The sequence below is a fragment of the Podarcis bocagei genome (genome assembly GCF_964188305.1).
Source record: "Podarcis bocagei genome assembly, chromosome: 10".
NCBI classification, from domain to species: domain Eukaryota; kingdom Metazoa; phylum Chordata; class Lepidosauria; order Squamata; family Lacertidae; genus Podarcis; species Podarcis bocagei.
Window position 1 is genome coordinate 2,581,177 of NC_138135.1, and position 14,322 is coordinate 2,595,498.

At 48.5% G+C, this 14,322-nt stretch overlaps 1 protein-coding gene and 1 long non-coding RNA gene across 3 annotated transcripts in view; one reads left to right on the forward strand and one right to left on the reverse strand.

Moving 5' to 3' along the window:
* Nucleotides 1-14,322, forward strand: part of LOC308595654 (uncharacterized protein) — a 72,187-nt gene that overhangs the window by 42,284 nt on the left and 15,581 nt on the right. The gene's annotated exons all lie outside the window — the stretch shown is intronic.
* On the reverse strand, nucleotides 10,503-13,434 carry LOC308595871. The gene is made up of 3 exons (XR_014012157.1): nucleotides 13,361-13,434; nucleotides 13,030-13,112; nucleotides 10,503-11,354 (listed from the first exon to the last, which is right to left on the reverse strand). It is a non-coding gene; the product is annotated as an uncharacterized lncRNA (long non-coding RNA).

Below are 14,322 nucleotides of genomic sequence, written 5' to 3' on the forward strand. Positions count from 1 at the left end.
GTCTTCAAGGCCAAGACAGACCAGAATGGCAAGGTAGTCAGACACAAAGCCAGATTGGTTGCCAGAGGTTTTTCACAGGTACCAGGACAGGATTACCACGAGACCTACTCTCCCACAGTCAAATATGAGAGCATTCGGCTGATGCTCAAAGTCGCTGCGGAGGAGAAACTGCATGTTTCCCACCACGACATTAATACAGCTTTTTTGTACGGGATTTTGGGGGAGGAGCTGTTCATGCTTCCACCTGATGGGGTGCAGATACAGAAGGGAATGGTCTGTAAACTGCGGAAATCCTTATATGGTCTTAAGCAGAGTGCCAGGTGTTGGAACACAAAACTCACTGAGACATTGCTTTCTCTAGGTTTTCACCAGGGCAAAGCTGATCCATGTGTGTTTGTCAAGGAGGAGGGGCAAAACAAACTGTATTGTTTATGTTTTGTTGATGATCTTCTGATGTTTTGGAAGAATCAGGCTTTTTACCAAAGCACCCTAGCTCAACTGAAGGAGCACTTTGACATGAAGGATCTTGGTGAGGTATCCAACTATCTTTCTCTGCAGGTGGAGAGGGACCAAGCAGGTAATTTTCTGGTACACCAAACACAGAAAATTGCTGATGTGTTAACCAGGTTGAATTTGGTTGATGCAAACCCAGCAGACACACCGATGGTGACAGGTTACCAGGTAGACAGTACTGCTGAAGCGTTTTCTGACACAACGCTATACAGATGCATTCTAGGCAAGCTGAATTTCATTGCCAGATGTTCAAGACCTGACATAGCTGTAAGCTGTAATCTGCTTAGCAGACATGCCAACAATCCTACGATTCAGGATTGGAAAGCTCTGAAGCGCATAGCCCGCTATTTGAAAGGGACTATGCACTACAGGCTGAGGCTCACCAGTCAGAAGACTGGAGGTCTTGAAATCTTTGCAGATGCAAGTTTTGGAAGTCACACCACGGATGGTACAAGCACTTCTGGAGTATGCTACATGTACAACCACTGCCTGTTTGACTGGTTGTGCAAGAAGCAGACAACAGTGAGCCTAAGTTCCTGTGAAGCAGAACTCAATGCTCTGTCATTTTCACTCATGGATTGTGAATGGTTGATGCAACTGTTTAAGGACATCAGGGTGTCTGTGAAATGTCCTGTACAAGTGTATCAAGACAATAGATTGTGTTTGGCTTTGCTGAACTCCGAGAGTTGCAAGCAGAGAACCAAGTACTTGCAGATTAAGCTACATCGTGCAAGAGAGTGTATTCAGAAAGGACTGATTCGGGTGTCCTACATGGCAGGAAATGAAATTCCTGCTGATCTGTTGTCTAAGGTTGTTAACAAAGAACAACTTAAGGTTTATGTACAAAGGTTGCAATTGGGTGAACCACAGGTACAACAGGTTACACGGAAAGGGGGAGGATGTTAGGATATTTCCATTCCACCTTAAAGGGAGCAGGCTTTGGGAGTCACAGAGTCTGCGCATGTCCTATTCACAGGATGTTTATGTTCTGATATTCCTTTCGTTTTTGTCAGTTAGTCAGAGACGCTGACTGAGAATGGACGTGTTTTCTTTTGTTCTGTTAAACGCTAATAAAGTCTGTAAATGATACTCTTCTGCGGTGCAAGCTTTTGGCTGTGTTTCTGCTGATAAACAGTGTACACAAGCCTGGAATGTGGCTAGGAATTTCCAGAGGCTTCGTGTCGCTAACTGCTGGATCTGCCTGTCTACGGAAGATCGATGATCGTCCAGAACTCCGGCTTGGGGGCTCATGATGGACACTATCTCCCTGGCAGATTCCCAACAGAGAATTTGCTAAGTTTTGGGAAAAACAAGCTTCAGTAATTAGATTTGAATATGGTGGAAACTAAGTTATGACCGTGAAAAGTTAAAATTTTAGAGTAATGTTCCTTGTTTGGGATAGATGATGGGAAAAAGTGAGTTAATAACATGTACCCTAAAATTAAAATACAATTAGATGAAAGTACAAAAACGCAGGAAACAAGATATCAATTTGCTGTTATTTTTTATTGTAAAGAATGCAGGGTGTGGAGGATGTGGGGAAGTCCAGTGGATCATGAAAAATTGTTTGAAAATGTGAACTTTTTCTTTTTTTAATTTCTTTGTTTTCTTCGGTAAAGCTGCTTTTGTTGAGTTTTCGACGATGTATTTGACCTTGGAAAAAGCAATAAAAAATATTATAAAAAAGAAAGAGCATTTCCACCCCCATCGTTCTACCTGGACACTGAGGTCCAGCATTTCCCTCACTGTGAGAAGCCAAGTTAAAGGGAACCAGGCAGAGGGCCTTCTCTGTAGTGGCACCCTCCCTGTGGAACGCCCTCCCACCATATGTCAAAGAGATAAAAACTACCAGACTTTTAGAAGACATCTGAAGGCAGCCCTGTTTAGGGAAGCTTTTAATGTTTGATGTATTACAGTATTTTAATGTTTTTCTGGAAGCTGCCCAGAGTGGCTGGGGAAGCCCAGTCAGATGGGCAGGGTATAAATAATAAATTATTATTATTATTATTATTATTATTATTATTATTATTATTATTATTTCCTAAAAATTGGGAACATGGGTAGGAAGCGGGGGAATGTAGGAGATGTTGAAATAAGAGAAGGGGCAAATGGTGTTTGATTTGTTCTTTTCCCTTTGTTCTCTTCCTTGGAATCCAAAAAGGACTTCCTCTCTGCCCACTCTGAAGAAGGTGATACAGAAGAACGTCAGAATTCCAGGGGACGGGGAACCTTTCATTTCATTAGGAATAGACATTGAAATGTGCGAAATGTGGAATATGCTTCACTGAATGAGCACACATAGCTCACATCAACTAACTCACAGGAGAGAAACCTTTTAAAGATTTGAAGTGTGGAAAGAGTTTCACTGATAGTGAAAAACCTAGAACACATCAGTGGACTCCCATGAGTAAGAAAGGATTCAAATGCAGGGAATGTGGGAAGAGCTTCAGTCAGAGTGGAAACCTTAAATTACACCAAAGGACTCACACAGGGGAGAAACCATATGAATGTATGGAGTGTGGAAAGAGCTTCCATCGAAGTGATACACTTAGAATACATCAACAAACTCACACAGGGGAGAAACCATATGAATGTATGGAGTGTGGAAAGAGCTTCCGTCGAAGTGATACACTTAGAATACATTAACAAACTCACACAGGGGATAAATCATTTAAATGTATGGAGTGCGGAAAGAGCTTCAGTCAGCTTGGAAACCTTAGAACACATCAACGGACTCACACAGGGGAGAAACCATGTGAATGTGTGGAGTGTGGAAAGAGCTTCAGTTCCAATGCAACCCTTAGATCACATCAACGGACTCACACAGGGGAGAAACCATATGAATGTATGGAGTGTGGAAAGAGCTTCAGTTATGATGCAGGCCTCAGATCACATCAACGGACTCACACAGGGGAGAAACCATATGAATGTATGGAGTGTGGAAAGAGCGTCAGTTATGATGCAGGCCTCAGATCACATCAACAGACTCACACAGGGGAGAAACCATATGAATGTATGGAGTGTGGAAAGAGCTTCAGTCACGATGCAGGCCTTAGATCACATCAACGGACTCACACAGGGGAGAAACCATTTAAATGCATGGTGTGTGGAAAGAGCTTCAGTTACGATGCAGGCCTTAGACAACATCAACGGACTCACACAGGGGAGAAACCATTTAAATGCATGGAGTGTGGAAAGAGTTTTAGTGATAGTGGAAGCCTTAGAACACATCAACGAACTCACACAGGTGAGAAAGTATTTAAATGTATGGAGTGTGGAAAGAGCTTCAGTTTCAATTCAAACCTTAGACAACATCAACTGACTCACACAGGGGAGAAACCATTTAAATGCATGGAGTGTGGAAAGAGTTTTAGTGATAGTGGAAGCCTTAGAACACATCAACGAACTCACACAGGTGAGAAACCATTTAAATGTATGGAGTGTGGAAAGAGCTTCATTCAGATTGGAAACCTTAAAAGACATCAACGGACTCATACAGGGGAGAAACCATTTAAATGTATGGAGTGCGGAAAGAGCTTCATTCGGATTGGACACCTTAGAATACATCAACGGACTCATACAGGGCAGAAACCATATAAATGTATCGAGTGTGGAAAGAACTTCAGCCAGAGTGCACACCTTAGACAACATCAACGGACTCACACAGGAGAGAAACCTTTTAAATGTATGGAGTGTGGAAAGAGCTTCAGTTATAGTGGAAACCTGAGAGTACATCAACAGACTCACATCGGTAAGAAACAATTTAAATGTATGGAGTCTGGAAAGAGCTTTAGTGATAATAGAAATCTTAGAAAACATCAGCAGACACAAAGGGGAGAAACCATTTAAAGGTATGGAGTGTAGAAGGAGCTTCAGTCAGAGTGGAACCCTTGATTCATGTCAACAAACTTACACAAAAGACAAACCATATAAATGTCAGGAAAGTAGACAGAGGTTCAGTCCTAGTGGAATCCTACATCTACAGACTCATGGACAGGAAGAACTTTAACAGTTGACACCCTACAAACCCATCAACCCTCGAAAGAGGAGAAGCTGTTTAATGGGAAAGATTGCAGAAAGTGCTTTAGTTATAATGGAGTGTTTAAGGAACATCTAAGAGCCAGTGTGGTGTTAGTGGTTAAGAGTGGTAGACTCATAATCTGGGGAACCGTGTTTGCGTCTCCGCTCCTCCACATGCCGCTGCTGGGTGACCTTGGGCCAGTCACACTTCTTTTAATTCTCTCAGACCACTCACCTCACAGAGGAAGGGAAAGGAGAATGTTAGCCGCTTTGAGACTCCTTCTGGTAGTGATAAAGCGGGATATCAAATCCAAACTCTTCTTCTTCTCAGAGGGGAGAACCCATTTAGATGTATGGAGTGAGGAACATGTTCCTTTCAGAGTTTACTCTTCTTCACAGCAATGAACTCAGCAGAAAATCCATCTTAAAAGCTGTCGTCTATTTAAAGTTCTGGTGTCTATATGTAAAACTGTATAGTAATGAAATAATGAAGGTAACGTCTCACAATAGTGAGTATAATTTTAGATGTAAGGTACCTTTTGATAGTGAGGGGGAGTTGGTGAATCTGGATTTCTGGTGGTGAGTGAGGATTAGGGCTGGGCGATATATTGATCTCATCCTATACCGGTTTCTAGACCATATCGTGATAATCTTTCAAAAACAATTGATATGCAGTGGCGTAGCGTGGGGGGTGCAGGGGGGGCCGGCCGCACCGGGCGCAACATCTGGGGTTAGGGCAAATCCATGGGTTAGGGGGCGCAAATCCACAGGTTAGGGGGCGCAAATCCATGGGTTAGGGGGCGCAAATTACTTGCCTTGCCCCGGGTGCTGACAACCCACGCTACGCCGCTGTTGATATGGCAACACCCCACAGATCACAGTGTGTGTTTCTGGGATGCCCATTTGCCTGGAAGCAGCCGGCAGAAAGCTTTGTTTTGTGAAGCCCCTGAATATGCTGAGTTGCTGACTAACCTCCCAGATGACAGGAAGCGAAAGACACACATCCTTTGCTCTGTGTCCTTCCAGCCTCTTTCCTCCCTTGCTCCCTTCTGCTGGTTTGTGTGCCTGACTTAGATATCTTGTGTGCTGTATTTTTTTCCTGCTGAAACTGGATTTGCTCTCAGGAGCTAAGTTTTGTGCCTCACTGGGGACCCAGTAAGAACTGTATGCTTTGAAAGCTCAGTAAACTATTACTGAAGAAGTCCTGCTGCCTCTGTGTGTGTTTTTGACCTCAGTGTGGGAATTGCTCTACATGTGGCCCCTACCCTGCTGCTACTTGGCTGGAGTTGCTCTACTCAAGCATGCAAGACGGTTTTTGCACCAAACTCTGTCACTCCCCCCACCGCATGATCTCCAAACATTGTTTCTTCACCCAAACTTCATCCCTGCCTCCTAAGCATTTTGAAGAAAACTTATAATACTGTAAGTTAATGGGTGATTCTGGGGTTTGGGGAAGATAGTACTTTCCCATAGTCCCAGAAGTTTTTATTCAGTCATGCTGCTAGAGAGATTTCCTACCAGAGGACCACAGTGCTGTGGCTGCTGTTGTTGTCATGGACTGGCTGGGTGCAGGGGGTGGGGAGGCACTACCAGGGACTGGTGGTGGGATGGCAATGAGCAAAAAGAGGGAGGAAAGGGAGCAGACCGGCAGGGGAGTTGTTGCAAGCTGAGGAGGAAACAGGGTTTGGTGAGCAGGAAGTGTCTGGGGCAGAGAGCAGTTCAGACTCAGAGGGAGGAGAGGAGGGGGCCAGGAGACCATCAGAGGAGGCCATCAGCTGAAGCATCCAGGGAGACTCCCCCTCCTGCTGCAACCAGCTCCCCTCTCCCCCTGGTCTCCTAGAGCGCACAGAGAAACCTGGTTCAGACCCCATGAGCCTGTACATGATATTAAGAGGTATTTTTTTCTCCCAACACTTTAATCTCATTGACAATGAACTGTATTTTCTGTCCGTTCACTCCCTATGAAGAAGTCCTTTAGGAGCTCCTTGCAATCTCTCTCTGTTTGAAGAACCCTCGACAATTTACTGCCATCAGCAAACTTTGCCCCCTCCCTGCTCCCTCCTAAGTCTAGATCATTTATGAACAAGTTGAAAAGTCACAGGTCCCAATACTGATCTTGAGGGGACTCCGCTTTCTGCTCCTCTCCATTCAAAGACTGTCCATTTACTCTCTTGGTGTTTCAGAAGGAGGGCAGCTTCCAACTGGGGAGGCACATTTCTTCTAGGGGCGCATTTCTGGGGTCCCCATGGTGCCCCCCAACCTGCGTCCACTCGGCCAGGGCAGCTGCATTTTGCTTCACTGCAGGTGAACCCTCTCCCTGCAACTTGGGATCTTAAAGGAACTGTGATGGGGGGCAGAGGGGGCGCAGCATCCCCACACTTGTGAAGGAGCCATGGGGGGGGGAGGCAGGTGTAATTGGGGAGGAGTAGTGTGGAGGAATGAGCGAGACGGAGCTTCTGGAGCCTGTGCTGCCCCCTCCCTGCCTGCTCCCTGAAACTTTCCTGAGCCTCTCCCCTTTTCATTTCAATGACTGGGGTCCCACACAGCCCTCAGGGCACCTCAGTATCTTGGGAGGGGGGACCTATTTTGTTTGCTGAGGGCAGGGACACAATCCTGTCTCATTGCGGGGTGTCAAGCTATTAGGTAAGAGGCTCAGGTGGAGAAGCACTGAGAAGGAAAAAAATCCTGGGGTACTGAGTTCCTCCGCTGCCCAGCTCCCCAGGGGGCCACACCCCACGGTCCCTCCAGGGTCAGCAAAGGAGAATCCAGGCAAGTTAAAGGAGCAAAACAGCGGTCAGTAGACCTGATCTTTATTTGTAGCAACAAGGTTCATTCACACAAAGAGTAGGAACCCTGAGAAGATGGTTGCATGAACTTTTAAGACTTTTACCCCCTTTCCCATAATAAATTTTCTAACAACTTCATCAATACATGACATGGGGCTTTTTCGGGGGTTGTTGCTGTTGCCGTTTTGTATTTATATTTTAGATCTTCTTGTGATTAATGTGGAAATTGTTCAATTGTTCAATTTTTCAATTCCAGCATTCCAAACTAACCCTATCGCTGTCTAGCATTACCTAAAATTTACTCTTCTACTGTAATTACCATTAATATATTAATGTCATTGATACATGTGTATAAAACTTTAACTACAAACACCAAGACATTGCACTGAAACTTTCAATAAATGTGCATGCATGCACTTTCCAAGAGTCTCATTCGAGAGCCAGTGGGGTGCAGTGCTTAAGAGTTTTGGACTAGGAACTGGGAGACCTGGGTTCAAATCCCCACTCAGCCATGAAGCTCACTGGGTGATGGCTTCACAGCCCAACCTACCTAACAGGGTTGTTGTCAGGATTAAACAATGAGGGAGAGAATGACTTAAGACCACACTGAGCTTCTTGAAGAAACAGGTGGTATATAAAGGCATCCAATAAATTTCACTAAGCAGAAAGGTAAGATTCTGCTCTTAGGCAAGAAGAATCAGCTGCACAAATATAAGATGGGGGATACCGGGCTTGCCAGTAGTACATGTGGAAAAGGGGTCTTAGACTAACATGAGTCAACAGTATGATGCAGCAGCAAAAAAGGCTGTTATTCTAGGCTGTGTCCAAAGAAGTCAAGTGTCCAGATCAAGAGAAGTAACAGCCTCAATTTCTTCTGCCTTGTTCAGACCACACCTGGAGTCCTGTGTCCAGTTCTGGGTGCCCCAATTTAAGAAGGATTTTGACAAGCTGGAAGGTGTGCAGAGGGGGGTGACCAAGAGAATTAAGAGTTGGGAAACCAAGCCTTCTGAGGAACAGGAAGGACTATCACGTGGAAGATTGAACAAGCTTGTTTTCACCAGCTCTGGAGGCTGCGACCCAAACCAATGGCTTCAAATTAGAGACGCCCTTGGAAGGTTGTGGACTCTCCTTCCTTGGAGGTTTGTAAGGAGAAGTTTGAAGGCAATATGTCATGGAAGCTTGAGTTGAGAGTCCTGCAGTGGACTAGACAACCCAGAAGTCTCCTGCAGGTCTAAAATTCTATGATTCTCCCCTGTGTGAATTCTTTGATGGACCATGAGCTTGGTCCTCTTACCGAAGCTCTTTTCACATTCCAAGCACTGATATGGTTTCTTACCACTGTGAATTCTTTGATGGGAAGGGAGACTTTGCTTCTCCCACATTCCAAGCACTTATATGGTTTCTCCCCTGTGTGAATTCTTTGGTGGGAAGTGAGATGGGCTTTCTGGCAGAAATCCTTTCCTAAGCAGAAAGGTAAGATTCTGCTCTTAGGCAAGAAGAATTTGCTGCACAAATATAAGATGGGGGATACCGGGCTTGCCAGTAGTACATGTGGAAAAGGGGTCTTAGACTAACATGAGTCAACAGTATGATTCAGCAGCAAAAAAGGCTGTTATTCTAGGCTGTGTCCAAAGAAGTCAAGTGTCCAGATCAAGAGAAGTAACAGCCTCAATTTCTTCTGCCTTGTTCAGACCACACCTGGAGTCCTGTGTCCAGTTCTGGGTGCCCCAATTTAAGAAGGATTTTGACAAGCTGGAAGGTGTGCAGAGGGGGGTGACCAAGAGAATTAAGAGTTGGGAAACCAAGCCTTCTGAGGAACAGGAAGGACTATCACGTGGAAGATTGAACAAGCTTGTTTTCACCAGCTCTGGAGGCTGCGACCCAAACCAATGGCTTCAAATTAGAGACGCCCTTGGAAGGTTGTGGACTCTCCTTCCTTGGAGGTTTGTAAGGAGAAGTTTGAAGGCAATATGTCATGGAAGCTTGAGTTGAGAGTCCTGCAGTGGACTAGACGACCCAGAAGTCTCCTGCAGGTCTAAAATTCTATGATTCTCCCCTGTGTGAATTCTTTGATGGACCATGAGCTTGGTCCTCTTACCGAAGCTCTTTTCACATTCCAAGCACTGATATGGTTTCTTACCACTGTGAATTCTTTGATGGGAAGGGAGACTTTGCTTCTCCCACATTCCAAGCACTTATATGGTTTCTCCCCTGTGTGAATTCTTTGGTGGGAAGTGAGATGGGCTTTCTGGCAGAAACCCTTTCCACATTCCAAGCACTGATATGATTGTGTCTACCTAAGACAGTGTTTCCCAAATGTTTTTGGGCAACGGCACACCTGTTTACCGGAAAAAAATCTCGCGGCACACCACCATTAAAGCCCCGCCCCGTGACGTCAGCGCGCAGCGTCACGCCGGGAGGGACGCACAAAAGTTAAAGTTTTTTCCCTCCCCGCGAAGCAACGAAAGAGGGCGCCTCAACTCCGGGAGGTGGGCAGGGAGCGGGGGGAGCGGCCAGACGGGCTCCGCTGGGGGACTTTCGGCTGCCGGAGGCGGGGAAGGGGCGGCTGCAGCGGACCCGGAAGTGGTTGCGCCCATCGGGGGCGGTGGGAGCGCACCGTGCGGGTTGGTGGGTGGGGGAAGGAGAGGAACAGGAGGGGGCGGCGGCGGCGGCCGGAGGCTGGACGGATCCGCGAAGAAGGAGGCAAGGCGAGAGCAGCGCGGCTCGGGATGCATTCGGACTGCCGGCTGCTGCGCCCGAGACGCGGGGTATGGTGAGCAGCCCGGAGCGCCCGCTCCCCCGGGGGACCCGGCCGGCGCTGGCCTCCCTCCTCCTCCTCCTGTTGCTGCTCAGGCGGGACGCGGCGGCGCAGAAAGGTGCGTGCGGGAGCCCCGCCGGGAGGGGAGGGACCAGAGCCTTCCTGCCTTTCTTGCTTGGCGCCCACCCAAAAGCCCGCCGGGTTTTCGCGCCTTCCTCCAGTAGGCCGGCCGAAGCGAGCGGCGATGGGATGTGGGAGCTCGCTCGCTCGCCGCCCCGCGTGTGCTCGCCGCCGCCGCCCCGCCTCTCGCCGCCCGACTCGCCCGTCTCCCTCCCACGGAACACAAGGCAATGTTCGGCGGCACACTAGTGTGCCGCGGAACACCGGTTGGGAAACACTGACCTAAGAAACCAACAACCAACAAGGGTACTGGCGAGGCAGTTCCGGCAATGGCTCACCTCTCCAAAATAGTACAGTGGTACCTCTGGTTAAGAACTTAATTCATTCTGGGGGTCTGTTCTTAACCTGAAACTGTTCTTAACCTGAGGTATCACTTTAGCTAATGAGGCCTCCCGTTGACACCGTGCCTCTGCTGCATGATTTCTGTTCTCATCCTGAAGCAAAGTTCTTAACCCGAGGTACTATTTCTGGGTCAGCGTAGTCTGTAACCTGAAGCGTCTGTAACCTGAAGCATCTGGAACCCAAGGGACCACTGTATGGGAGAATGGGATGCTAACCATTCAATACCAAGATGAGGGTCTACTAGGACTGCGTGTTGAGCAAGCTGCTTTGTGAAGTGAATTGTGAACAATTACAACCATCAGAAAAAACCCCTCAATGCCTTCCACAAGCTCTGTGTCAGGAAGATTTTGGGCAATACAAGGCAGGACAGTGTCAAACAAAGATGTGCTTTCTTAACCTCAAATTCCCAGCATGTTCCCATTCCATTCTCAGCAAGGTGTATGCTGGCTTGATCATGTCCACGGTCAAAACAGTTGATAGCCCTCCATTTAAGGTGAGTTTAAGGGGTATTAGAATCCCAAATGCTGCAAGTGGCCCTGTAGAGCTCCCTCAAAACCAGGGAGGCTTATCACAGAGAGATATGCATGGAATTTCCAAAGAGAGATTAGGATCCACAAGGGAGCCTTACTGAGAGAGGCCACGATCCCACAATTCTCCTCCATGACTTCCTTATGCAGAGCTCTCTGGTCAGGATCCAGCAACGCCCATTCCTCGTCTGTGAAATGAACAGCAACATCTTCAAAGCACACTGGACCCTAAGAGAGAAAGGGAAAGATCCTCTTTAGACAGCACTAAGGTTGTCTGCTACACATTGCTCTGTTTCTTTCTGCTCATTAAATGGTGTTTTGTTTCAATGGGATCGTCCTGCTGCACGTTTTAACTGTGGGTGCTGCTTTTAATGTCTTAGTGGAATTCTTTTCTTGTGTGATTTAGTGATGGACATTAATCTCTGTGTAAATGGGTAGAACTCTACATTGTGTTCTGAAAATCCTTCTGTCTGTGCCAGATGGAAGGATCCCCTCTCTGCTCCCCATGTGCTGTTCTTGGGGGGGGGAGACACTTCTGATGCCCTAAAGCAGTGTTTCCCAACCGGTGTTCCGCGGCACACTACTGTGCCGTGAGACATCGGCTGGTGTGCCGTGGGAGGGAGGCGGGCGAGTCGGGCGGCGAGAGGCGGCGGCGGCGAGGATCCGCGTCGAGCCGGGGGCGGCTCCGCGGTGGTGGTGCCGAGCGGCGGGGCAGCGCGCGCAAAAGGGAGGAGCGCGAGACAGCGGAGGAGGAGGAGGCCGGCATGTCCGGGCAGCAGCAGCAACAGCAGCAGCAGCAACTCCCGGCGACGGCTCCTCAAGCCCCGCCGCCGCCCCCTCCTCCGCCCGCTATCGCCGCCACCACCACAACAGCCGCCGCCGCCTCAGCTGCCGCCGTCCCTCAGTCCCTTGCTCTGCTGCCTCCTCCCACCCCAGCAAGGGGGAGAGAAAAAACTTTCACTTTTGTGCGTCCCTCCCGGCATGACGCTGCGCGCTGACGTCACGGGGCGGGGCTTTAATGGTGGTGTGCCGCGAGATTTTTTTCCGGTAAACAGGTGTGCCGTTGCCCAAAAACGTTTGGGAAACACTGCTCTAGTCCAGTGTTTCCCAACCGGTGTTCCGCGGCACACTAGTGTGCCGCGAGACGTTGCCTGGTGTGCCGTGGGAGGGAGGCGGGCGAGTCGGGCGGCGAGAGGTGGGGCGGCGGCGGCGAGGAGAGGCCGCCCAGCGCGGGGCTCTCGCCGTCTGCCTGCCTGGCTGCCTGCGTGGCGCTGACGTCACGGGGCTGTAATGTGCCCCACATAGGCACACGCGGGGCGGCGAGCGAGCTCCCTCCCACATCCCATCGCCGCTCACTTCGGCCGGCCTACGCTTCAGCCGGCCTACTTTCCCCATCTGGCATGGTGGTGTGCCTCAAGATTTTTTTCATGAAACAAGTGTGCCTTTGCCCAAAAAAGGTTGGGAAACACTGCCCTAAAGACAACTTCAAGAAGTGCACTGGGGGAATGGAGGGAGGAGAAGGTGGGGAAAGCCCCATTGTGCAACTGATGTGACAGGATAGGTGAATCCTGGGAACTATTTTTTTGTAGCCTTGATGAACTGCTTAGAAGCCTATCATAGCATTCAATGATAACTCTAGAAATAAAACGATTGACTTATGAATGATCTTATTGACCTTCAGAAGGTGAGTTAAGGCAAGGTGGCTGTTCCTTATTCTCAGCACATTAAGCCTCTCGAATGGCATTCCCAGCCTCTTGGCTTCTGTCTAGGCTGCCCTTGACAAAGATGCCTTCAGAGAAGCTTGGACAGAAGCCAAGAGGAGGAGAGAGATTCCTCGGGGGCCAGAGGCACCCTGGCTGCCCCACCCCTCAGCCCCCTTCCCCACAGGGCCCCCTCCCTCTACCTGAGCTGCTTCCACAGCCATTTTTTCTCCCTAACCACCAGGAATAGATGGAAGAGGAGGTCTTGCTGGCGTCATCTGGTCACCTGCAAGAGACAGAGGTAAGTGGGAAGCCAGGAGTGCAGCTGCTCTCCAAAAAGTATCACCTTCTGAGTGCATCTGGACATTTGGACCCATTTCATAATTTAGTTGGGTTTAAAAATACATCTCCCTCCTTGGTGCTCTTGGCCCCAAGTGTCTACCCCCCCCCCAAAAAAAAAAGATGACAAGAACCCATGGATTCGTTTTGATATCCACAGAAAGGGACCAAACAGAGAACGGACTCTTTCCTTACCCAGCAGCCTCTCTCTGGTGTCCAGCGGAGTCCTTTTGGTCTCAGAGGAATCTGGGCCCGTTTCTGCAATCAGAAATAGCAACAAAGATTCAAAACAGAGAATATGAAGAAGAGTTAGAAAAGGAATGACAGAGGCAAAAACTGAAGGGCAATCTGATAATATTCAATGGCTGCTTTCCAAAAAAGGATGGAGAATTTTCAGATATTGTCACTCACGTTCGGAGCCCCTTTGGGGTATCCAGAGGAAAGTCTCTCTCACCTGCTTTCTCTCCTCTGCCTGACTCAGGAGGAAACCTTCGGCCAGGGCCACTGCCTGGGAACTGGTCTCCGCTCCGCATTCCCTCACCCAGTTCTCCATCTCCGGTGGAAGGACAGCCAGGAACTGCTCCAAGATCACCAGGTCCAGCATCTCAGCTTTCGTGTGCCTTTCTGGCTTCAGCCATTGATGGTAAAGATTGTAGAGTCGGCTACAAACCTCTCGAGGTCCTTTGGCCTCCTGGAAGCAGAACTGCCTGAACTGCTTGCTCTGCACCTCTGAGCGGAGGGTGTCCTCCTCACCCAGGATCTTCTGCACAGTTTTTTCCCAGAATCCCCCACTGCTCCCAGTTCTGATGGCATGGTCTCTTCCTGCTTCAGGGCCAGCTGAGTCTTGCTTATCCATCTGTGCTCTCAGGAAGCCTCCAAGAGAGATGAAGGAATCCCTTGATCTTCTGCCAAGTTCTGTCTGTCCGAATCAGAGGTGCTAGGAAATTCAACAAACCGAATACATCGTTCTGTTACAAAACTGACATATTGCCTGGAAGAGGAAAATGTTCTGTGAGGAAGCATGTATGAGTCTTGAAAGAGCCAGCTCTGGACTCCACCACAACTCAGACTTGTGGGAATGTTCTGGGGTGCAGGAGAGGATATATTGACTAATTATATCCTTGTCCAACTTGTGCTAACAAGTTCCCAAAATATCA